This window comes from Acanthaster planci, linkage group LG01 (assembly GCF_054643075.1).
Source record: "Acanthaster planci isolate LZ-2023a linkage group LG01, COTS_SCS, whole genome shotgun sequence".
NCBI lineage: Eukaryota > Metazoa > Echinodermata > Asteroidea > Valvatida > Acanthasteridae > Acanthaster > Acanthaster planci.
This window is the reverse complement of record NC_141777.1, coordinates 12,788,222-12,816,000: the sequence shown is the minus strand read 5'-3', so window position 1 is coordinate 12,816,000 and position 27,779 is coordinate 12,788,222. Positions and strand designations below refer to the sequence as shown.

General features: G+C 39.3%; 1 long non-coding RNA gene across 1 annotated transcript; it reads left to right on the top strand.

Moving 5' to 3' along the window:
- Positions 1 to 1,729: 1,729 nt before the first annotated feature.
- On the top strand, positions 1,730 to 8,933 carry LOC147800422 (uncharacterized). The gene is made up of 4 exons (XR_015426277.1): positions 1,730 to 1,845; positions 3,256 to 3,364; positions 4,510 to 4,581; positions 8,861 to 8,933. It is a non-coding gene; the product is annotated as an uncharacterized LOC147800422 (long non-coding RNA).
- Positions 8,934 to 27,779: the final 18,846 nt, after the last annotated feature.

The window sequence follows — 27,779 nt, the reverse complement described above, 5'->3', positions numbered from 1 at the left end:
TTCCACTTGAGAGCGCAAGGGCGCCAAATTATTGTTGATTCTGACCGAAACATTTCGACTAACACATGAAAATATATTCAAAACAAGAAAAGCCGGATGTATTGAGTAAATGCTCATCGTCTCATTTCTCCTTCGAAGTGTGTTGCATTATTTATCGAGTAAACTAAATTTTCTCCTCTTAAGTGCAAATCTTTTACTACAGCACTTGAAGATACAGATTTTGTTTCAATAAATGTCCAATTGTTTGGCTATATAAAGGGTTTTGGGTACGTTTTTCATATTTATGCTATTACGGGATGCTTTTCTGCATTTAACAACTTACTGAAATCAACTGAGAAGCAGATCCACGGCGGAACTTACCGTCTGTTTGCTGGAAATAATTGCGCACGCTGCTTGTGAGTTGGGGGAAAATCTGACTCAGAATCACTAAATGTGTTCTTAAACTGTCAAAGTGCCCTTTAAAGATAATATATTTCACTTTTCTGGGGGGGGGGATCCGCCAAGAATACTAGAGTCGATATCCCGAGAGCTACACCAGCACCTGAAATAGCATGTACTGAAATTCGGGTTAACTGCGCTCCATTAAGAAAACTCCTATTATTTTACTCTGTTTTGAAGCGGTGCATCAGCATTTTTGATATATGCACCCTTCGACTCTTTTTTATTTACACTACAGGACTCTAACCTGAGGGCTCATAGCTATGTAAAGTGTAGTAACTAAACACTGGACAGCAAAAGTACAAATGCACGAAAGCTTTAAAGACCAGCGTTCCTTTTCAGTGCCTGTATACTGATTCTTGAACTGTATACATTATGTCAGAAGGAAGAAAATCCTTTTGTTAAATGGCTGGAAGAGATACCCCTGCTTTTCCTCCTTTCATGAAAAAATGTCACAATGTCACAACCTCCACTGTTCTTTTCGACATTGTTTAACTGTATGCACTTACAGTTTGTAATACATTCAAAATAAAACCCTGTCCTCTTGAACGAAGTTTGTGATTTGGCCAAAGAAATCCCAAATAGTTTAAAACAATTGCGTCATTTTGTATTCAATGTTGTATAAATATAGGTAAATTTTTCACACAATTTAATGTTTTTATCTGTTCGTGTCTACTTTGATTATATGAGTATTCTTATTTCAAATTACATACCTTCGTTAACCAAGACAAATGCCGAGCAAACATTCAGTAAACTACTTATTATTTGCCTTGATTGCACTCTGCTCTCCTTGTTTTACATAGGTCTACAATTTGAAAAAAGACTAAATATCCCATTTTTCAAACTTGTGTTTCCATCTATTGAAGTAATGTTTATTTCCCTTTTCGTGCAAGAAATTAGTAGAACTATTTCTGTGAATATGTTGATTCAGTTCTTTATGTCATTTTAATCGCTTTTTCGACCTTTTTTTTGTTGTAATACATTGTGCTAAATATGTCTGTGTATAATGGTTGTACACCATCCGATGAATTTGATAGAAACATTCCTGAAATCAATCGGCCTAAGATTAATTTAGCCTTAACATTGTATCGATGGTCATAAGGTGAGACAAATATTGGAAAAAGACTGATTATCTGTTAGAATAAGCTGTTACTGTAGTCTTTTCGTGTTCCAGTCTTCCAGACACAACATTTAAAATTATTCCTTATGAATTTGAACACAAAAGTTTAAAAGGTAAGGGAAAATCTCTATTGCTTAGGAATATTATAATGCTTTCCACAGTTGTATTGCCATCTGAAGTATTTGACGAAGTGTTGATTTACTGCGAAGACGGGTCTTCTGCGACTCCAGACGCTAGATGTAACCGGTTTCAGGACTGCCTTAGCGGAAAAGACGAACACGATTGTGGTAAAAAGTTTCGTGCCTTACCCACATATTGTGCATTTTCATTGTCTGAGAGCTAGTCGCATGGCTCTCACTATTTTGCTGTATGGCCAAAAACAATCTGTGGCGATCAGATAAATATCCGGTGTGGCGTCACCTTAGTTTAAACCACGCCTACTGCGCAAAGGAAATTACTGCACAAAAGAGAATCAGAACCACTCTACAAGTACGAAATGGGACAGAGGGTACCCCCTTAACAAGTCCAATCCCCATACGCACCCCTGCCTATTGTCAATTAACACATCCCCCTTTGATGTCTGTCCCATAGTTAGCTTCATATGAGAGCCACTGGAACTGGAACGCATCTTTCGTGTAATCCGAAGTGCATGAACATGTCCATGTATGGCAAACGAACCGAATGTGCAAGACCACCGACATTGTAACTAAATGCTACTGGGGTTGCTGATGCCACAGGTGTCAAAATTACCAGCTTTTTAACGAGATTTTACGAGGAAATCTATAGAAAACCAATAGTGAGATCCCTCATCTTTTTATTAGTGGCAAGTGATTGAATAAATGTCGGTCTCACTTTTTTTCGTTAGATCTTCGGTTAAAACTGAGAAGACGAATTGATGATGTTATCATTTGGCACCCAATGTCACATTAAAGGTCCACATTTTTAAAGGTTTCTTTATTACAGAACTACGACTTTGATTGGAATTAATATTGGCATGTGACTACGTCTATGTTAAGGAATTGAGAAGACGTAATCGATACCCTTATCGCGGGGCACATGACACCATCTTAAAAGTGCACTTCTAAGTTTCCATAACAAGATAACTGTTCGTCTGATTAAGTTCAGCCTTGTAGAACAAGATGTGTCACATCTGTACGTGAAAGTGAAATTGAGTTAACGGCGTGATATTTTCATCGCTGGCTACGTGACGTCATCCGAATTGTGCCTACAAGTAGAGGTTGTGCAAATGTTGGTTTATGATTGTCATTTGTTGGATTTATGTGAAGGATTCCAAGCGAAGTCGTGTTTGATGGTATTAAATGTATTTTGTTAGGTCTGATTAATACACAAATCATTTACACAGATGACTTAAAATGGAGACCAAGACCGGTCTGTTTTCGACATTGTCTAGACAATGTTCTAGACATTGTTCCAGACAGCTAGATACAGCTTTTCCACTATTACTCGAAGTTAACTTAAGTTGCTTCAAGACGCTTCACACGATGGGACACAGAGTTAACACCGTGACGATTTACGGTCTACTAAGAGGACCATGTCAGCAGCAACAACCTAATAACTATTCCATGAACAGCCTCTGAGGAAGTTTCCTGTTATAACCTATTCCATTAAAGCTTTTTTACACGTATTTTATGATCAGACAGGCGAACTTTTTTTTTTATTTTTGTTTTTTTTTTCAGAAAGCGTACTTTGTCCGTCTGTGTGCAGATGTACGTATTCGAGAAGTCAGTGTTTTCAGGGCTGGAATCTTCAAACCATTCGTAGTTTAAACAAGACAATCTGTTGGCTGTAAGTTTCACTTGTTTCTGCACAAAAAAGGTCTAGTGGCCACGATATTCTACCTTGCTTATTGTACTTGTCGCATTTTCCATTTAATTATTTCTTTAGAATACTTTTTTAAAAACAATTGTGGATTAGCCGGTGGACTGTCATGAACAGTCAGTTGCATTGTACTTACATAACCTTGTTTACTGGACGCAATACCTCAATTTAATACCTTGAAAAAGTTTAAAAGAAGTTCTCGTGGGACGCCTTGACAAACTGAATCACTTATCAGGCATTTTACCTGTTGGTTTACCAGTGATTTGCGAACAATGATATATGCAGAGATCCAACCCCAAAATCCATCCCACAAACGTAGCCCACAATCAACACCCACGCACCACTGAACACTGCCGGCCAGCCAGCAAGTCCTGAGACTGCCTTTTGGGTCTGGATTAGCTGTTGTTTGCCTTTAGATGTTTATGAAGTGATAGTGATTGATTGACAACCAAAATATCAGCGGCAAGAATATCTAAACAAGAAAGATCGGGTTTGTACACACTCGAATAAGGCTTCCCTGGAATGCCAGGTTTCTGAGGATTGGTGTGGTCTCTGGATGGCTACCACATCGAAGGTGTTCGCACAGGCTCAAAATAGGTGGGGTGAATGAGGATTACATAATAGTCTCAGAAATGAGACTTTTTATTAATTAAAATCGATTTTGTTTTTATTCTTGAATTGGGATAGATATGGAAGGTAAACCTACAACAGTGCAAACAGTAACTGAAAACTGTAACATTTGGCAAGTACACGGTAAAGTGCATGAAATCACATTCAAAAGTTAGATTGTTTTGTTTGCCCTTCGTTTTTATTCTATGTGCGTTAAACATATAGAAGCGGGACTTGAAGCAAATACTTACAGCTCACTGTTTTGCCAAAAAGGGGATTATTTGTAGGTTTTGAAAATGCTATTATGGCCAAGTTAAAAGTTTAACGGGGATACGCATGTATAGGTTTAAGCAACACTCAACGTGAGCTCAAAATGACATTATTAAAAATGGGTCAGAGATTGCCGTCGTTGGGTCGGAGTTGGTCTGGGTCCGACTTGGTCTGGAAACAGGAATCGTGAAAAAGCAGCCAACACATTTTGTGTTTTTTTGTGATGTATACAGGGATCTGCTGAACGGTAACATCTCGGATTTAGAGCCCGGCATTTTCCAAGGATATTCCACCCTGCGCGATCTGTGAGTGATAATATTGTGTGCTTGCGTTCTGTGTATTTGTACGACAACTTACATTAACTATAACACCAGGCATTGTTTCCTCAGTTGGGATCAAGTTACTTATGAAGTTCGAGATTCTTCCCCTCCCTTTACCAAAGTTTGTTACATACACGTAGTCTACAACAAAGAAGGTCTTACTTTTTCCATTTACTAAAAGCACTCCAAAGATAGTTTGGTACTTGTTTGCAAAGATGACACCCACACCGTATGGATACGTGCCAGGCCCCTGACAAAACAAGCATTGTGGTCCAGGTGGCATTTCATCAGCCACAATACAAGAAGGAATCAACTGAAGGACAATATGGAAGTTACAATTCCGTATAGATCACAACCGTGCACTCACTGTGGCCTGACCGACAACCGCCTGCAGAGAGGAAACGCCCAGCCCACTGCGAGACTTTCAACAAACGCCGGAAATAGAACCACTTTTCCGCTTGCCAAGCTGATCGACCACGCGAACAAAGCAACCAGTCATCCCACCCCCCCCCCAAATCTACGAAAACAAAAAGACGAGCATGAAAACAAGTAAATGTCGTCTGGCGACGAGATTTCAATAATCGCCTTAATACAGCTAAAACAAACGCAAAAAGCATCCATGTTGGCTGCGCAGTCACCTGTTGACCACGATGATGTACGCATTGACCCAGAGCGTAGAGCAGACGTTAACATCATATATGATGTTAACGTCTGCTCTACGCTCTGGGTCAATGCGTACATCATATAGGCGAACACCATCACAAGACACCATAGCACAGACCGAGTAATCCACATAGACTACAGGCCAGTCAAATCAAGCTACACACCATTCAGAACGACTTTACCTATGAAAGGAAATTCCAGACGATAATCAGTAAAAATATACGTGGAACTACAGCAAAATTTGTTGTCAGCAACAGCAGAATCAACTCGGCCCCACGTTCAATTCAATTCAATATAACTTTATTATCCCACTAAAAGGAATTACTTTAGCTTTTTTTGCACACATAAAACAAATGTAAATTAAAAATAGAAACTTTAAATGTCAATAGTTGATAGCTACATGATAAAAACCTTACTAATACTATACGACAAACTGATCACTATACAACATTGAAAGTTATAAACAGAGAACGACGAAACTCCAAACAGATGACTTGCTTGCCAAAACGAATGACCTTCGGATTTCAGACAAGACTGTCACGACAATCACCAGCACGCTACATACAGCACAACATTACACACAGAAATTGACTGGGAAATACTAAAATGTACTTTGGAGTAAAAGCCTGACCCAGGATATTAAGAATGACAAACAAATCTTTGTCAAATTCGGCATGAAACCAGAAGCAATACAATTTGCCCAGAAGCTGTTGCCAATCTTCAGAAATACAGTGGTAGGCCTTATGTATCGAGGGAGGCAACTTTGAGACAGTTATCGAGACGAGCCAGCGACACGGTGTTTCCCACTCGTTACGCAATCAAAGCCGGCATTCAGAAGGACGTCGAGAGATGAACTAGCTAGACATAGGCAGAACCAGTGTCGATATACGCGTTCCAAACAAATTCATTTAAGGGAAAATGATCACTAAAGGGCTAGTTGTTGAGGATTTTAAGTATACGTTCCACGACTGCACAGTCTTCTCTCATCTTGAGATAAAATATGTCTAGGCCTATGTCACGAACACTTACTTGACGCAAAATCGTTAGGAGTAGTAACCTTCAGCCCAACACTGGGAGGGGAAATCTGAAAAATCTTTTGTGCCAAGTCATTTCAAGTCCTCTTTGATGAAACAACCTTCAAAATCTATGGGTACATTCTAAAATCAGCTAGACAACATTCTATAGGGGGAGAAACATCGAAAGATTCACGAAACTACAAGCAAGCTTGCAGAGAGCCCCACACCTGGGTATTACCATCAGCCTTATCTTCTTACACCAATTGTGGTCTTAAAATAATTGGCATAAGACTTCCTTTGGACTTCCACATCGGTCGTCTGTGCCAAAGGCTAGGACTGATCACTTGGCTGTGGCTTGAAAATAATTAGAAGAAAAATAAATAAAAGGAAAATTTCATGAATAGAAACTAGGCCCTTGTCTAATTGCTGGCAGTCAGCTATAATCCAACTGGGTGGACACAGTGGCAGACATCTGGTATCACTTGACAGTTCTTAAAGGATTACTGGACATGTACATGTACTGTAAAAGTGTAGTGGTACACATGGAAATTGTTATGGCAAAATAAACAGTACGTGCTTACGTGTATTTGTAACTCAAGTGAGTTAAACTCATCTGTCTCAAATTATAAGTCTTCAGTTGATGCCAGGCCCTGTTTACTTTTTACAGTGAGATGAAATAAGGCGCAACTTACCTTGTAGACTTGAAGGAAAAGACGTGTGGCTTGCTTTTTTATGGACCAAACTGATTTGCGACTTGAATTGTGACTGGACCAAATGACTTGTGACTTGGTTTAGATTGCAACAATTTACAAGTGACTTGACTTGGACTAGCAAATACTGACTTGCTACCACCTCTGTCACAAACCCCAGATACCTGTATTAGGGATATAGCGGCCAAACTCTCTATCTGAAGCAGGAAGTGGGCAAAATGACACAGATGTCGACTTTGAAGTGGTCTATGAACCAGTCTAGACGAAGCAGCTCTCCTGAACACTTTTCCAGCCACCCCTCGCTGGAGACTGGAACAGATGGCCCTAAGAAGATGATATAGAAAGTCCTAGAAGCAGACCCTGCAGTTGTCATTGACCAAAAGAAAGAAAGAAAAAAATCCAGAAACTGCGACAAAAAATATGCGCTTAAGTTTGGAAAAACCGCACAAGCGACCTACCTTTATTCATTTGTGACCCGAAAGGAGCTCTACAGGCTTTGATTTAGATTTGGCTGTATCGACACGCTTTATTGCTACAAGAAAGCAACAAAGGGCTTTCTGAATTTGCCAACCTAGACGCATTTTCCAACCCTAGATCTACAGTGGATAATGTCAGAGTAAACAGAGAAGCTGAAAATGTCACGAAGTCGCTGAAAAAAGCAGAAGAGATCGACCGTCTCCAGATGAGTTAGGGAAACACCATCATCCAGGAGATGCACATCGGATACCATTCATACCCACACCCAGCGATTAACACCACACCGTGCGAAGCGCTAATGAGCAGACCATGTCGAACAAATGTTGGCCGTTAACCTGGAAAACAACCCAAAATGTTATGGCATAAACAGCACAATGAAAGGAAACAATAGAATACTGAAAACGAGAACAGAAAATCAACTCCAACTTCGTTGTTAGAGATGACGTCTCTCTCACACAGACAGATTTTAACGAATGAAGTTGAAAACGAACAGGTAATCTACATCGCATACGTGTACATCAGAACATCACATGAGTGACGTTCTGCTTTTTTAGCACACGTGGAAATTTCTCTATTATATATTAAACACAGTCCATCCCTTTGTAAAGATAACCTACCGTGCGTTATTTTAAGACGTAATGTTGATTCTCGTCCTATTCCAGAAGCAATTAAAGGCCTTTGGCTTGCCCTTCCCTGGCACTCATACGTTGTAGATCTGTCTGTGTTGTTTGCTAATCCAAATGTCATTTAAGTCACAAGGAATTGCTGTTAACATATACATTTGGTGTCACTGATGACTGCTATGTTAATATTGTTAGAAATGTTATTTACATTCCCGGGTGCATTCGAGATCTTTACGCGAGGAAACTTGTTTTGGGAAACCCTGGCGTGTCAATCGTGAATCTATTTCTTCGAACCAAAAGGGAGCTCAGTGCAATAATACTGGCCCGTGTAAATGGGAAGTAACAAAGAGGAATTCATCACTGTTTATGTTTTGAAAACGGAAGGGAGTTGTGAGCATTTCTAGATTAGATACAGACAAATAAAAAAGGCATACAGATTTAGAAACCGATCCGATAATACATCCCGTATGCAAATAGAATATGTTTAATTGCTGATGTCCAGCCCAGTCTTACGATACTTAGCCTGGAGCTTCAACCTTTCGACGCGCCTTTCGATACCAAGGTGTGTCATCACAGATGGAAGTGTCTTTCTCTTTCCATAAATTTTGTTTAAAGGTGCTCATTTCCCCTCTATTGTTCCCAAGAGGATGAGCTTCGTGATTATCTGCAATATTTCTCTACGGAAAATGGCCTGCAAATTATCAATTTACTTTCCAACTTTGCAGGTATTACTTTTTTCACTAATTTTCAATGATGTTACCCCTTAATTTGACAGGCACCTGACAAACGTTACCATCGGTAACATTGAGTCCAACGCGTTCAGTGGGCTGTCTCATCTCCGAAGAATGTAAGTTCTCTGCGATTTTTTAATGTATTTTGTCATTTTATATCGGAGAGAAGACAAGTGTGTGCTTCTTTCCAAAGCAAGCCAATCGTTTTTTAGTGCCAAAAGTCCCATCTCGGTTTGGAGTACTTTTGATAAAAAACATTAAATGGTTTCTGTCCTCACAGTAATTGTGTTTTGCTGAATGACTCTAGACAGGGAAATGTAACTTCTGGTAGATAACATATTTAAAATCATTTTTTCTGTCTGAGCTTTGGTATCTTCATCGAGTTTCAGTGAATGAGGTTTTTTAATGGAACCACAATTAGCATAAACGGCACTATGCATATTCCGGTCAAACATCATAACCTGCAGGCTGAGATACGACATTGTATGCCCCATAGACACAACACGATGCCTCTTTACTAATAATTTAGGAGATTATTCTCGTTAAATCACCAATTAGTATTGAAGCCCCTAATCAGCTCGAAGTTAGAGGGAACTTCCCTCTTGCATCTAAAGCTTGTTATTAAAAGCGTTTAAAAGCAAATGCCATTGTGTTCAATATTCTTGTATTTTCCGCAAAGTTTGCGTTTTGTTCTCATAATATTCTCTACATTTGAGCATTTTTTCAATTTAAAAAAATAAACGATATTAAGCAAGTATTGAATCTTGATCATTAGGCTTGACTTAGGGGCTTTTCGAATAACGTTCTTCAGGTTGTCTCATCGCAAAGAAGTGAACTCTGAAGAATTTTGAGATTCAACGTTTTGAACAAAGAAGGCTTTAAATGGCAGTTTGCGTTAAGTTCGCCCAGATAACGACGTTTTAGCACAAACTGGAAGGCGAGTTACTTCTGAACGCAAAGAGACTGTATTCATGTATCAGGCTACCTTGAATTGAAACTGATGCAGAAGTTCTCAATTCGGGAACATGATGAGAATAAGAATAAATCAACGCAATAAACGTTCATACAAATCAATGCCAGTTTTGGTTTAGAATAATTTAGAAGTCAATGATTTCTGAATGTTTAAAGGCTCATAAAAAATTAAAAGTGAGATTTTGATTCCAAAATAGCCTGACACCGACCCACTGTAATAGATTACATTGAATACGATAAATCTCAGGGGATAAGATAAACAATGCCTTCTCTGTGGCTTGCAATCAGTATATATCAATGAAATACGCCAGTAATTATTGGTTGAATCTTGAAAACCACACATGAAGAAAATGGAGTTATGATGTTTTTGCTCTAACGACGCATCGACATCAACGCTAGTCCCATGGCGATTTGTTTAGTTTCGTTTGGCTGCCGATTTTACTATCAGGGACAAATCTATAAGCTCCCATGACTGCCACGTAGTGGATTTTACTTGATTCATTCTTATATTTTGATTTGTCTGTTGTTTGATTTTGTTCGGTTTATCTGTAAGTTGAGTACACAACGGCTACAGGCCTTGTTTCGTTGAGCGGACTGGATGCCCTTATATTCCTTATCTACGGTTTTGATATAATGCAACACGGATCAGAGATGTTTTTGCTTTTCTTAACTATTAGTTGGCTGTCCCCCGCAGTGAGATCTTTAATTAAAATATACGTTACATCTTTTCACTTATTTCTCGATTGTGTTACACTCTTTTTGTTTGACAGGAAACTGGAAGCCGTGAACATCGGTAACATTAAATCTAATGCATTCAGTGGGCTCTCCTCGCTTTGTATTTTGTAAGTTTACCGGGATCATTGATTTGTGATATTATAGAAAACAATGAAATCCAAACACCAGCTCTCATAGGAATTTCTCGGTGATAAATGTAGTCACAAAGAATAAGCATTAGGCTCCACGTTCAGAAAGCTGAATATAGCCTTTTACAAGGTAGAATCCCAAAAAACGGAAGTTCTTAAGATCATGTAATTTTGTCACCACTGCAGCATGCATGCAATGTTGTTAATAACACCTGCATTGTTTTGTGTGGGGCATCTCTGAATTGAAGTCAATACCAATATCGATACGAAATTTTTCGTCGACATAAACGTTACAGTGTTTCGTCCCTCCAACGATTAATTTCTCAAATACACTCGCAAATCCAGTTGATTGAGCATGCATCTTTCCCCTCTCTTTGAAAAGGGGGTGGCGCGTTTAATCAAGGCACCTGTGTTTTGTTTTGCGAAAAACTAGAAAATGTGCCCTGAAAGGTTCACGCACATACGCCTGTAATGAAATACATTAAGATATATGCATCCGTATCATGAACCACTGTTCACTATTTCATCCACTTGTTGTCAGCTGAGTGTTTCTTCTTCTTGTCAGCCAAACTTGGTCAATTCCATAGACCGAGACCAAGACCATAGACCAATCCTCATGGAGGGTTTACACAGAATTTCGTCAAACGTTACCTACCGGCGACGAACGGTAATTTGGTGAAATGTCTGGAGCGGCTTCCTCATGCTGATTTGACTTGCTAATTATAACAGAATATTAGCGTCAGTTGGTCGAACTCTGAGCGAATTGAACCCGGCAGTGAGGAGTATACAATCACGCGAGTGTCGTGGCTGTATACATCTAACGTTGATGAAAAACTGCTGCATTTCTAAATTTGCTGCGTCCTTGATTTTTGACGGTAGGCTTTCAGAAACCAAGATCTTCTGGCCAAGTACAAATATTTTCTTACCGTTTTGCGCTCACGTGTCTGGTCCAAAATAAATTTTGAAAACTCCATGCTATTGAATCCGCCACTTTGCGTGAAACAGGTGAACAAACGCAGGAAAGATGGAGAAAATAATCAGTTTCATCACAAAAGCAGGATATCATGACGCGTCAAACTAAGACTGTCACAAAAGTGATTCTACGGCATTTAGTCTCTTGCTTTTCCTCAATTATGCATGGATTCCATAAGCCGTCGTCGGGAAACACTGTTACTGTTACTATTACAGTAAGTTTAGTTGGATATGGGATATTGGAGAATGAGCATTCTCGTAGGTTTCTACAGCGAATGTCTCGATTAGGAGAGATTGAACATTCCCATGCGTTTCTACAGCTAATGTCTCGGTTAGAGAGATTGAACATTCCCTTTGGTTTCTGCAGCGAGTGTCTCGGTTTTTAGAAATTGGTCATGGATGGGTTTCTGCAGCGCATGTCCCGGTTATAGAGAGATTGAACATTCCCATTAGTTTCTGCAGCAAATATCTCGGTTTTGAGAAATTGGACATCCCCATTGGTTTCTGCAGCGAATGCCTCGGTTTGGAGAAATTGAATATTCCCATGCTTTTCTACAGCGAATGTGTTGATTTCTTAGAGATTGGGGTCATGGTGTCCACAAATGTCACATAGGCAATCACATTCCCTTCTATTTGTTTATTAAGACATCAGCTCTTTAGTCCAAGGTTTGGCAATAACTTATAGGTATTATTTGCCACTTCATATGCGGAAATATTGTGGCAAAACAGGGTAACTGTGTAGACTTGTGTTAAGTCTGGGCTATTAATAATTCATGCCCGTGGAAATCGTGCATTAAACATGCACGGCAACTAATCAGAAGAGCGCGTTATCTTAGTTCCTGGTGCTGGCTGCGCGCGTGGGTTGCCGGGACTTCGTAAGATGGCAGCGTGGCGATAGGAGTTTTGCAGGGTTGTATCGTCCTATTAGCGAAATCAGGACTGACGTACAACCGCTGGTGGTTGGGGCCCTATCCTGAGTGCGCTTGGTGCGTGTTTGTTCTTAGTTCTTTAATTCTGACCTTGCCAGCAACATTTTTCTCCACTGATTAAGCCTCAGAACTCCGGCTGGTCGGGGCTGTGCTGTTTCTTCGAACTAGTTGGATGAATCCTCGTATTCCCCAGTTGGTCAATGTACTATGGAAGAGGTTGGCGGCTTAGGAACAGACATATATGTATATCTCTGGTATAAACAAACAATCAAACCTGAATCAGGGAGGTTATAGATAATATGTTTTGCTGCCAGAACAGGGGGCAAAGGTCGCTAAGTGGTCAGTCAGTAAATGTAATTTCCTGGAAAATGGACATCATTACATCATGTCCTCACTTTATCACCAATTCAAGCCGAACTTTATCATTCTGGACCTCTTGCTTTGCAGACTTGGGGCAGAGGGTACCTCGTGGTCTGTGTGGGAATTTTCATGCAAGACACGGGAAAAGCTTTGTTTTGATGGCTTTTAAAGCGAATCATTATAAATGTTATCAGTTACAGCCCTCAAAAGCACCTGAAAGTGACTTTGCAAAATTCACGTAAAAAAGCGTCAGCAGAATCAATTCCCATTAAACATTCAAATGTTGGTGCAGGGCATTGATTGGGCACCAGTGTTTTTCAGTGAACTCAACATCGAATGAACATTATTTGTAGGCAGAGGTCGATGTTTACCAAATTTCTATTGGTGGCATAGGTACCACGGGCTATATTACTTGATTGAATGTTAATTAAGTATTTGATCAATTTATGAAATGATTCTTTCTTTCGAATTTTAAATATATCAGTTTTGTACTCCCTTTCATTTGCCAGGAGAATGAAAAGTGTAAGCATCGGCACCTTAGAATCGAATGCCTTCAGTGGGCTCGACAGTCTCAAAACACTGTAAGTTTTCTGTAATCCCTCATTTGCGTTGTCACAGAGAGCACTGCAAGCTGTTTTTCCATGACAAGCTATGTAATTTAATACCAATGTCCAGGGAAAGTGCTCGAGTCGGGAGTTTTGGGTACCAGTTTTGTTGTCAGAGAGAACACCGTAAACTTGATGTATGCCACAACTTGTATGAACTAACAACATGAGGTGCCCTATCAATAAAGTTGCCCTGATCCTTGTAAAATGAAAAAAGACTTTAAAACTTTGCCAGTTCACGTCATTTTTCATCATAAATGCAATGTCTTGAGCGACATCTCTGTGGATTTTACTTGCAAGATTATATACGTGGCGTCTTCCTTGACGTCTTTAGGTAGTCAAAACTAATAATTATTGTGTTACAAAAAATTCTTTTTCAAAAAAGGAAACAAAGTCTGTGGTTTCCCTCTTTCCAACGTTTATTTTTCATACAAACTAATACATTGCGGTAAATCTGGAAGATGGGTTTTATGTCATTCCTCCATATTTTACAAGAAGTGATCCATTTAATCATGGCATACCTGTGCTAGTTGTCAATTTATAACACCCTGAAAGTACACCTTTGATGCCTATTAGCATAAAAATTCTGAACCAGATCGGACTATAAATAGTTCTCTCGTTATAAGTCCTTGAAATATGCAGCTTTAAACCGACGTAGCCTTATTATGTTGACGTCATCACAATTTCATTTTAATATTTACCTACAACACTTCCCGTCTATCCACTTTCTAAACGTGAATCCATTCGAACCGACAGTTCTCTGGTTAAAGAGTCGCCATGCACCGTTAAGATAAAGCCACGCGTCGTTATATGATAATGACGTAACGTCAGTTTTCATCAAGACCTCATCACCGTTTGTCTACCTTTACTCCAAAAGAAAACCCAATCAAACTCAAAGTTTTTAGTCACTAAAAAATTATGTACCTTTTAAGATCACGCCCAAGGACCCCTGATTACATCATCCAGACATTTCACCCTCTTTCCTACTGTAACACATTACTCTTTGAATCCGTGTGCCCCTATTACGTAACTGCAGAAGAAAAAGAGATGTTCAACAAATATTAAACATCATGCTCAGTCACACAAGTATCACGTCACGTAACTAAGTGCCACAAAATTTGATTTTACGTCTTGAAACAAATTGACGTTTTATACCTGAGTGCTAAGAATTGATGTTTGCCTGGGCGCAAACGCTGTTCTTTGACTGCCTGCTAAATGCATTTGTTTTGGAAAAGGTTTCATTATCCTGTAAAGGACTATAAAACTAATTACCTTCCCTCGAATTTTAAATACCGTCATGACCTTTTCAGTGTGTTTCAATTAAGTTATTGGTTTCGTCTTTTGCAGGATCATTGATACTGTTAACATCGACTCCATTGAATCAAATGACTCTAAGGGACTCTCCAGTCTTCTAAGCCTGTAAGTGTCGTGTGGCTCCAGGTTTTTCTCATATTGAGCAACATCCCAATGTGTAACGTAACCATCGCAAACGCGCTATTTTAATAAGAATCGTCTTTCCTCATAAAACTGTGCTGAGCTACTGTTATTAAAGGAAAGAATTTTCCGTGATTGAAAAAGAAAGAAATTGAAAATAAAGAAATTTGTTTGGACTATCTATTTGGATTTCATTAATTGCAAGGTTTTGCGAGATTTCTTCTTGAGCAATCCAAAGGAGGTAATAATCTTAGGTTCGGCGAAGACCAGAGCTTAATGATATTTTGATTAAACCAATTTTAATTTTTACTGGGAAAAATATTAGAACTTACAATAGATTCCAGGATTACGCAAAGATGACATCAGTGACCATGAAACACGTTGTTCAAAGAACCATGTTATTACCCTGCGTCGAAAAAGACACCAGCACAAGAATTTGCTTATCGCCGTTTTGAGTAAGACACTCCCCTCCGACAACCCTTAAGAATTCCGTACATCAAGTTTTTGTCTGAGATTTTGCCCGTTCCGCGTATATTGTGTGTATCGTTTGACTGGGCAATTACCTTTATTTCAAAAGCTATTTGATTCTGTTTCAGTTGGTGATATGATTAATCATCGTTCGGAAGGATTGCCGTACAATTTTCTCTCCTGTTAGTATTAAAGGAGAACAAAAGTTGTTGGCCTAGTTAAAACCATCAAACTAAGGCATTCGATTAGGGGCTGGTGTTAAACCCATCCAGGACGTCTTGTTTCCTCAGCACACACAATGTGAGTTATGATACAGTTCTTCCATTATTTTTTAGGTTCAAGACGAATGCTCACAACATCTCCATTGAGTCAAATTCCTTCGGTGAACTCTCCTCTCTGGAGGAACTGTAAGTTTTCAGTTATTTATGATCTGTGTCGTTAAAGAGAACAGTGACAGCTGATTTGAAATAAATTATTTGATTATACGGCTTTTTGAACATACGTTATGAAAGAAACTATATATGGAAACTGACTAGGTGCTTATAAATGATAATGAAGATTAACAAAGAAATTAACTGGAGCAGGATTTGAACCTGCGGCCTCTGGAATACCGTACCAGTGCTCTTCCAACTGAGCTATGCAACCCTATGTTGGTGGCTCTTCCCATTTGTCAATATCTCTGTTCGTGGGCTGCTAGTCTGATGCCATTAAACCTGAAACTCTATGTAGCCAGGGATCATACTCCAGTAACACGATACAACCTGGGAAGTGGTGAACAGGGATCACTCAAAGAGGATACGGCTTTGTGAACATATATTATGAACTTATATAGGAAAACTGATTAGGTGCTTATAAATGATTGTAAAGCACCCCCTCTCTTTCAACAAATTATTTGAATGAACCCTATTCTCCCTATACCGGATTAAAGATGGCGTCAGCAATATAAGCTTAAGTGGAGGTAACATTTTGTTGGTTATAAACAACTGTTACTTTTTGGCATTGTACCGTAAATTTGGACATCATTTGCAGGAATTTCGGGTCCCCTTCCTTGGTTGGTTAAATTTATTAGGCCTACAATCTGAAATCGTTCGTCGAAAAAGCAGATTTCAATGGTATTTCAATCATAATAGATAATTGATAGATAGCGCAGATATGCATCATAATGAATTCATTAATAAAAAAGCGGAGAGTGACTCCTACGAAGCTCTGTCAAGTAGTCCAATTTCTTTTATTTTCTTCACTGTCAGTAAAAGGTTGACGCTGCAGTTCGATATTGTATCTATGTACTGATCAATCCCTAAATTGTTAAAAATGCAAATATATAAGGAGAAAAATTACTTCAGCTCCCTTCTCCACTTAGAACAACATCACCACGGGTGGTACTCCGCCCACCCCGCCCTTTGATTTTTGATTGAATGGCAACTCTTCCTTTACCATCAGTACTGATGATGAATTCTTCAATTTTCCCCCCTGTCAATATGACTTTGCCAAGCCAGTGGACGATTCCTCTGTTGAATGCACTGTCATAAATCAAGCCAGATGTGAAATTGGCAAGAGGTAATTGTTGGCAAATAAAGCTGTTTAAAGCCTTTAGGGATTCCTTTTGAAATAAGCTTGCCTCTTCGTTGGCTGGATGCTTTTGGACAAGTGACCTGTGGTCAATAAAAAGCAAAATATTTTGCTTGGGATTCGTGATAAATCTAGAAAATAACTTGTGTGATATAGATATTGTTTAACTTAAGTAGCTTAAGTAGGGTGCTAATTCTAAAGGAGATCGATTACAGGAAATCTCTTTACAAATATACTGAACACAGAACAATGGGCTCACCAAAAAGTAGTGCAACCCCATTATTCTGACTTGCAACAAAACACCGTGTTTGATTTCAATGTGACTGAGTTCAATTTGACTTTTGCATGATGTGTCCCGTTTATTAGGGCCTGACCCAAGTAATCGACCCGCTGACTTGGTTTCTTGTTCAAGAATCCCACGGGAGCAGAGCTTATTAAACATGATCGATTAGTTAATCGATGCAAAGGAAACTTAATGCCATAATAAACAGTTCAGCAAAGATTGTGCATAATGCTTCATAGATAAGAAAGTTGTTTGTCGCTGGCGCGATAGGGTACGTTTCACAGGAAGCATTGTAATTTCTGGAAAGGGATCCTCAGGATCTTAATTACTTCGTTCTTATGAAGTAAAAGGTAACACAACCACCACGGCGGACGAACACGTGATTTTTCCTTTTGTTTTCTTAATGGGGCATAGGCCTAGGCCTCTAATGAAAAACGAGGTGCCTCCACCCCTACACTAGTCACACCTGTAGAGTGCATGGGTGGCCGTTGCTTAAATGGAAGTTGGAGTTCGTGCTGAAATTTTAATCTTTGCACTAGTTTGATCCATTTGGGTTAGCCCTCCCCAAACGTCTCCGGTTCCGGTCAAGAGCTGTTCCCAAGCGTGGTGTGGCGACGTGCCTTCTTTTACCCTCATGTACGCGCGATGTCCATCGCAACTGCTTGCGCACGTAACGCCGGCCGCTAAAATAGACTGACCCCCACACTTTTTACTGTGTAAAAGCTTTTCAGCTTGTACATGTACACAGGACATAAGAGCATCTTGTTTGTGTGGTTTCCAGATGTAAATGAATTATACAGAAACGACGTCATCTGAAAAAAGAGAGCCACCACTAAATGTTTGGGGAATGAGAGAGATTTCTTTACTTTACATATTACTCAAGGGTTCCCAATGAAAACTTGTTAAAGTTACGCAGTAGCCGGATTCCACTCGATTTAGCAAGTTTGATAGCTTCGGAGATCGTTTCATACCAAATAACGTCAACGTTCACCGAACGGTTAACAATAAATGTTTACTGGCAAATTGACCAGCGGCTTATTTCTTTCCAAATTTAAATACCAGAATGCATTTTTCCTTTCATTTGGCAGGTCCCTGAGAGGCGTCAGCATCGGTTGCATTGAGGCAAATGCTTTCAGTAGGCTCTACAATCTCCAAACGCTGTAGGTTTTTGTACTGTCTAATTCGTGTTGTCATATCTAGAACACTGCAAGCTGAATATCCATAACAAGCTATGCACATTACCACGAATTTCCATTGGCTTCGCTCTGATCCCGACGCTCCCTTGGTTAGCAATTTTGTTGTCACGGAAAACAAAACTCATCGCAGTTTTGATGTTTACGGAGGGTAGATATGTATTAAGTAGTCATCTTGTCCTAATTCCGAAAGGGTTTCTAACAGATGGGGTGGAATTCATTTGATCCACTCAACAGCGAGTATCTAAGGAGTCGGTTCATTTTTGGCGAGTGATGATGTTTTAGAAGCCTGAAAAACACGAACAGATTGATTCTGACGCAAGGTGCAGTTTAAGGCCAATATAATTACACTTTGGATGTGAATGATCCTTTTGCATGCCTTCCCTGCATGTCAGCCCATCTGACTGATTGCAGTCTCAGAGTAGTTAGGTTAAAATGTGGGACAACAGGGGGTGGGGAGCCTTTGTGGCATTAGTGACGTCGATGTGGCGATATTTAGTGAAACGTCTGTTCAAATTGGGTTGTAGGAAGAACAAATGGAATGTATTCCTCTCTCTAAGATGCCCTGATATTAGGTTGAGTGAACCATCATTTCATCAGCCACAATACAAGAAGGAATCAACTGAAGGACAATATGGAAGTTACAATTCCGTATAGATCACAACCGTGCGCTCACTGTGGCCTGACCAACAACCACCGCAGAGTAAAAACGCCCAGCCTACGGCAAGACTTTCAACAAACCCCGGAAATAAAACCGCTTTTCCGCTTGCCAAGCTGACCGACCACGCGAACAAAGCAACCAGTCACCCCCCCAAAAAAATCCACGAAAACAAAAAGACGAGCATGAAAACAAGTAAATGACGTCTGGCGACGAGATTTAAATAGTCGCCTTAATACAGCTAAAACAAACGCAAAAGGCATCCATGTTGGCAGCGCAGTCACTTGTTGACCACGATGATGTACGCATTGACCGTAGACCTGAAAGAGAAAATACAATGGACTGCCAACTCCAGCGGGCGCACGTCGATCTTGCGTCAACCGGAAGTGCCGAAGTTACCGGCACTGACAACTTCTGTTTTACTGTCGTTCGTATACATGATCGTGCTGCGTCGATAAGGTGTTGATATTTCCTCCTCAAAATGGCATAAAGTTTTAGGTACTGATTGTGCAGTTGCTGACAGCAGCGCCCAAGGACAAAAATAGGCGGGTTGATTTTCTATGGTATACCGAAGAGGCCAGATCCAGCCCAAAAACAGCGAAAAGACGAAAATGGAGGCAACACCATGTAGGCCTAGTTAGGAATCGTCAAGATCTGATGATAACATTGTTTAATAGTAGGCATGATAGGTGAGTTCATAAAATGTGACTATCGGTACATTAGGGTTTTAATACCAAAGTCTTTTTCTCCTTCAGCTTTGTTGAAATATCGTCAGCTTATCACAAACATGTAGAAATAGTGCCAAAGAGAGGGGTGATAATATCAACATTATAAAAACTAAAAATAAAAATAATAAGAAAAAATTGAGTTGGTTTGCTTGTGTTTTGGTCCAGTATTCTTTTTCACTTCACAGTAATTCTCCTTATAATTCATTTTTAGGTATCTGCAGGTGCCAACTTGGCCTACCCACTGAATTTCTGCCGGCATCATAAGTTAATCATTCTGGTCCTGGTAAGTGCATTGAGATGGTTGTTTGAGTTGGTCGTTGAATTGAGTTTTCCTGTGTTAAATATTTGAAATTTGATTTCTTAAATTGCAATTTAACAAGTTTCATTTTTTTCTTTGTTCTCATTTTCAAGCATTTTCTTGCGCCTGGCTCCATGTATGGATGTTTAATCCACATTGCACTGCAATGCATGCTTTTCTGTTGAAGTTCACATGTATTAAAACCCCTCATGTTAACCCCTCTGTAAATGTTTGTTGAGTAGTAACCAGAATTGTATGCATGCTATAACCATTCAAAAGCAAAAAGTCAGATTTTAACTCTTGTTCAAAGTAATTCTTGGCCAGATGCCAAATCTTAGGTTCACGTCATCAAATTGGGCCAATCCAACCGAGCAGATCTGAACCCCTTTAGTTTTGTTTAATTTTTAAGGGTAGTTATGAAACCATTTTTGCATAGTTTAATATTTTTCTGTAAATTATGAATAAAATGTTACTGTTAATGAACATCTTGTGAATGACCAATGTACGTTCCTTCACACTAATTGGAATATGGTCTTTTGGTGATCCTTGGATTGTAACAGTTCAGAATGTTGTCACACCTTCAAAACTGGCATTTGAAATGAAAAATAACAATGCAAGAGCAATACATTCTTAAATGTGATAAAAGAACGTTGGGTTTGAACCCCATTCAAGCGGGCTTTTATTCACTCCTACTTTGTTGAATCCCACTCCTTTAGGTTGTGCCAGCATCAATTACACCATCCCCTAACTCGGTGGCTCAGATGGACATGAACGATGTACGAAGGGGCGCCACAATGTTGAGGACACAACAGCTACTGACAGCAGACTGCAAGGAGTACACTGATTGATCTTTTCAGCACTTGCAACACCCATAAGGAGCATAAAACTTTAGCAGGCCACATGCTTTAACCGTATATGCAGGATGTTGTGTGCTTGATCCCAGCCTGGCACACTGTGGATTTTTTCCTCGGGAAGCAATATTTATTGATAATAAAGTTATGTTGCAGGAACGAAATCACAAGCTTACTTTATATTGCAATTTCCTCATTCGTTTCATCTTACCTCCTTGAAAACTGAAGTAATTGATTTTAAAGAATGAAGATTTTAGGAGGCGTTCTTTAATCACTAATATTAATGCCAGAGTCCACAGGTCAAGTATCATGGTGACTAGTGCACATAACACATTTCAAATGTGTCACATAATGTTGTACACGAGTACCTGCAGAATCTTTAAGAACTCTGCTCTATTCCATATCTTTGGGGATACCACTGCCCTCAGTTACGCCACCTACATAAAAGCCTGTCGTGAATATGGACAAATTCAACTAATAAAGAAAGGCGTCTTACAGGATGTTTTAAGGAAACCTCAGTTTTATTTGACAAAATTGATAGAGACAACTTTGAAACTATTATATAATAAATGAGGTGCTTGACAAAATATAATGTTTGTATGTGTACATTGTAAATCTGTTTATTTACATTTTGTAATTCAGAATTTTGGGGGATTTGGTCGTTTACAAACCAATTTGAGTAATGTTTGGAAGTTTTGCTTGCGTCTCTGACCAAGGGAAGCCAGAAACCCGTCATTAATATTCTGCCCGAAAATTTACCAAGCCGATGCATGTTGTCACTTTTTTTGCCTCAAAACAATTCAGACTGTATAAAATCAGCTTATAAAGATCCTATTAGTATTACATACAGTTATGAAGTATGGCATGTACATGTACGAAGTCATTGGGGAAATTATGCTATGGGCCTTCATGTTTCCCACTCATTTTTCTAATATAACACGATGTCCCTTAAATTTAAATCTTGTAGAAAAACACAAATTTGCTCATAGCCCTATCATTGAAAATATTTTTTAAAGACTTGAATATGAACGGGGAAACATTTACTATTTTTCCCCTTGAAAAATACGACAACCCCACCAGATGAGTATTTATAACTCTAAAAATTGCTTTACGAGTCAGAAAGATAGGTTTTGCTGGGTCAAGCCAACCAGACCTGGTAGTGTTGGCGGAAATGAGAGTACTCGATCATGTTTGCCGATTGTCACGATCGTGCATGAGAAAAGAATACATACACAACTTTCCCTGTCTAAAGGCTCACTAATTGTTATTAATGCTCACGCTAGTATACTTATAATTATCACAATGTCATAACACACTTGTATACTGTCTATCTCGTCCATTTTGCGATTGTTTTTCCACGAAAAAGAAAAGTTCCGAGGCAAAATTACGAGCGCAGCGCCTGTCGCCATTGTTAATCGCACGTGAACAACGCTACAAAGGTCAACCGAAAGTTTCTTGTGCCGGCAACTCCAGAGCTTCCGGCTGACGGAACATGTTTACGCGCAATGCTCGGTGCGCCCGCTGGAGTTGGCAGTCAATTGTATTTTCTCTTTCAGGTCTATGCATTGACCCAGAGCGTAGAGCAGACGTTAATATCATAGACGAACACCATCACAAGACACCACAGCACAGACCGAGTAATCCACAAAGACTACAGGCCAGTCAAATCAAGCTACACACCTTTCAGAACGACTTTACCTGTGAAAGGAAATTCCAGACGATAATCAGTAAAAATATATGTGGAACTACAGCAAAATTTGTTGTCAGCAACAACAGAATCAACTCGGCTTCACGTTCAATTCAGTTCAATTCAGTATATAACTTTATTATCCCATTAAAGGGAATTACTTTGGCCTTTTTGCACACGTAAAACAAATGTAAATTACAAATACAAACTTTAAGTGTCAATAGTTGATAGCTACATACTAAAAACCTTACTAATACTATATGACAAACTGATCACTATACAACATTAAAAGTTATAAACAGAGAACGACGAAACTCCAACCAGATGACTTCCTTGCCAAAACGAATGACCTTCGGATTTCAGACAAGAGTGTCACGACAATCACCAGCACGCTACATACAGCACAACACTACACACAGAAATTGACTAGGAAATACTAACATGTACTTCGGAGTGAAAGCCTGACCTAGGATATTAAGAATGACAAACAAATCTTTGTCAAATTCGGCATGAAACCAGAAGCAATACAATTTGCCCAGAAGCTGTTGCCAATCTTCAGAAATACAGTGGTAGGCCTTATGTATCGAGGGAGGCAACTTTGAGACAGTTATCGAGGCGAGCCAGCGACACGGTGTTCCCCACTCGTTACGCAATCAAAGCCGGCATTCAGAAGGACGTCGAGAGATGACCTAGCCTAGACATAGTCAGAGCCAGTGTCGATCTACGCAATCCAAACAAATTCATTTAATGGAAAATGATCACTAAAGGGCTAGTTGTTGAGGATTTCAAGTATACGTTCCACGACTGCACAGTCTTCTCTCATCTTGAGATAAAATAGGTCTAGGCCTATGTCACGAGCACTTGACACAAAATCGGTAGGAGTAGTAACCTTTAGCCCACCACTGGGAGGGGAAATCTGAAAAATCTTTTGTGCCAAGTCATTTCAAGTCCTCTTCGATGAAACAACCTTCAAAATTTATGGGTACATTCCAAAATCAGCTAGACAACATTCTATAGGGGGGGACAAAACATCGACAGATTCACGAAACTACAAGCAAGCTTGCAGAGAGCCCAACACCTGGGTATTACCTTCAGCCTTATCTCCTTACACCAATTGTGGTCTTAAAATAATTGGCATAAGACTTCCTTTGGACTTCCACATCGGTTGTCTGTGCCTAAGGCTAGGACTGATCTTTTGGCTGTGGCTTGAAAATAATTAAAAGGAAAATAAATAAAAGGAAAATTTCATGAATTGAAACTAGGCCCTTGTCTAATTGCTGGCAGTCAGCTATAATCTAACTGGGCGGACACAGTAGCAAACATTTGGTATCACTTGACAGTTCTTAAAGAATTACTGGACATGTACATGTACTGTAAAAGTGTAGTGGTACACATGGAAATTGTTATGGCATAATAAACAGTACGTGCGTACGTGTATTTGTAACTCAAGCGAGTTAAACTCATCTGTCTCAAATTATAAGTCTTCAGTTGATGCCAGGCCCTGTTTACTTTTTACAGTGAGATGAAATAAGGCGCAACTTACCTTGTAGACTTGAAGGAAAAGACATGTGGCTTGTTTTTTTATGGACCAAACTAATTTTCGACTTGAATTGTGACTAGACAAAATGACTTGTGACTTGGTTTAGTTTGCAACAATTTACAAGTGACTTGACTTGGACTAACAAATACTGACTTGCTACCACCTCTGCCACAAACCCCAGATACCTGTGTTAGGGATAAAGCGGCCAAACTCTCTATCTGAAGCAGGAAGTGGGAGAAAATGACACAGATGTCAACTTTGAAGTGGTCTATGAACCAGTCTAGACGAAGCAGCTCTCCTTGACACTTTTCCAGCCACCCCTGGCTGGAGACTGGAACAGATGGCCCTATGAAGAGGATATAGAAAGTCCTAGAAGCAGACCCTGCAGTTGTCATTGACCAAACGAAAGAAAGGAAAAAATCCAGAAACTGCGTCAAAAAAAATATGCGCTTAAGTTTGGAAAAACCCCACAAGGGACCTACATTTATCCATTCGTAACCCAAAAGGGGCTCTACAGGCTTTGATTTAGATTTGGCTGTATTGACACGCCTTATTGCTACAAAAAAGCGACAAAGGGCCCTTCTTCTGTTCAGAGTAAACAGAGAAGCTGAAAATGTCTCGAAGTTGCTGAACAAAGCAGAGGAGATCGCCCGTCTCCAGATGAGTTAGGGAAACACCATCATCCAGGAGATGCTTATAGGATACCATTCATACCCACACCCAGCGATTAACACCACACCGTGCGAAGCGCTAATGAGCAGACCATGTCGAACAAATCTTGGCCGTTAACCTGGAAAACAACCCAAAATATTTTGGCATAAACAGCACAGTGAAAGGCAACAATAGAATATTGAAAACAAGAACAGAAATTAGCTCTAACTTCGTTGTTAGAGATGACGTCTCTCTCACACAGACAGATTTTAACGATGAAGTTGAAAACGAACAGGTAATCTACATCGCATACGTGTACATCAGAACATCACATGGGTGACGTTCTGCTTTTTAGCACACGTGGAAATTTCTCTGTTATGTATTAATCACAGTCCATCCCTTTGTAGAGATGACCTACCATGCATTATTTTAAGACGTAATGTTGGTTCTCGTCCTATTCCAGAAGCAATTAAAGGCCTTTGGCTTGCCCTTCCCTGGCACTCATACGTTGTGGATCTCTATTTTTCCCAAGAGGATGAGCTTCGTAGTTATCTGCAATATTTCTCTACGGAAAATGGCCTGCAAAATATCAATTTTCTTTCCAACTTTGCATTTAATACTTTTTCACTAATTTTCAATGATGTTACCCCTTAATTTGGCAGGTTCCTGCTAAACGCTAACATCGGTAACATTGAGTCCAATGCGTTCAGTGGGATGTCTTCTCTCGTATTTATGTAAGTTTTCGATTTTGATTTTGAGCGATTTTTGTATGTATTTTGTCATTTTTGTCGTAGAGAAGACCGGTGTATGCTTCTTTCCACAACGAGCCAATCGTTTTCTCAGTGCAAAAAGTCCTATCTCGGTTTGGAGTACTTTTGATAAAAACGCATTAAATGGTTTCTTTCCTCACAGTAATTGTGTTTTGCTGAATTACTCTATACAGGGAAATGTAACTTGTGGTAGATAACATATTTAAAATCATTTTTTTCTGTCTGAGCTTTGGTATCTTCATCGAGTTTCAGTGAATGAGGTTTTTTAATGGAACCACAATTAGCATAAACGGCGCGCTATGCATATTCCGGTCAATCATCATAACCTACAGGCTGAGATACGACATTGTATGTCCCATAGACACAACACGATGCCTCTTTACTAATAATTTAGGAGATTATTCTCGTTAAATCACCAATTAATATTGAAGCCCCTAATCAGCTCGAAGTTAAATGGAACTTCCCTCTTGCATTTAAAGCTTGTTGTTTAAAAGCGTTTGAAAGCAAATGCCACTGTGTTCAATATTCTTGTTTTTTCCGCAAAGTTTGCGTTTTTTCTCATAATATTCTCTACACTTGAGCATTTTTCAATTGTAAAAAATAAACGATATTAAGCAAGTATTTAATCTTGATCATTAGGCTTGACTTAGGGGCTTTCCGAATAACGTTCTTCAAGTTGTTTCATCGCAAAGAAATGAACTCTGACGAATTTTGAGATTCAACGTTTTGAACCAAGAAGGCTTTAAATGGCAATTTGCGTTACGTTCGCCCAGATAACGACGTTTTAGCACAAACTGGAAGGCGAGTTTTTTCTGAACACAAAGAGACTGTATTCATGTATCAGGCTACTTTGAATTGAAAAAGATGCAGAAGTTTGCAGTTCGGGGACATGATGAGAATAAGGATAAATCAACGTAATAAACGTTCATACAAATTCATGCCAGTTTTGGTTTAGAATAATTGAGAATTTGTGATCAATGATTTCTGAATGTTTAAAGCCTCATAAAAAGTTAAAAGTAAGATTTTAATTCCAAAATAGCCTGACACCGACCCACTGTAATAGATTACATCGGATACTATAAATCTCAGGCGATAAGAAAAAAAATGCCTTCTCTATGGCTTGTACTCAGTATATATCAATGAAATACGCCAGTAATCATTAGGTGAATCTTGAAAACCGCACATTTAAATTAAGAAAATGGAGTTATGGTGTTTTTGCTCTAACGACGCATCGACATCAACGCTAGTCCCATGGCGATTTGTTTAGTTTCGCATGGCTGCCAATTTTATTATCTGGGACAAATCTATAAGCTCCCATATCTGCCACGTAGTGGATTTTACTTGATTCATTCTTATATTTTGATTTGTCTGTTGTTTGATTTTGTTCGGTTTATCTGTAAGTTGAGTACACAACGGCTACATGCCTTGTTTCGTTGAGCGGACTGGATGCCCTTATATTCCTTATCTACGGTTTTGATATAATGCAACACGGATCAGAGATGTTTTTGCTTTTCTTAACTATTAGTTGGCTGTCCCCCGCAGTGTGATCTTTAATTAAAATATACGTTACATCTTTTCACTGATTTCTCGATTGTGTTACACTCTTTTTGTTTGACAGGAACCTGGAAGCCGTGAACATCGGTAACATTAAATCTAATGCGTTCAGTGGGCTCTCCTTGATTTTTTTTTGGTAAGTTTACTGTGATCATTGATTTGTGCTATTATAGAAAGCAATGGAATCCGAACACCAGCTCTCATAGGGATTTCTTGGTGCTAAATGTAGTCACAAAGAATAAGCATGAGGCTCCACGTTCAGAAAGCTGAATATAGCCTTTTAAAAGGAAGAATCCCAAAAAACGGAAGTTCTTAAGATCATGTAATTTTGTCACCACTGCAGCATGCATGCAATGTTGTTAATAGCATCTGCATTGTTTTGTGTGGGGCATCTCTGAATTGAAGTCAATACCAAAATCGATACGAAATTTTTTTGTCGACATAAACGTTACAGTGTTTTGTCCCTCCAACGATTAATTTCTCAAATACACTCGCAAATCCAGTTGATTGAGCATGCATCTTTCCCCTCTCTTTGAAAAGGGGGTGGCCCGTTTAATCAAGGCACCTGTGTTTTGTTT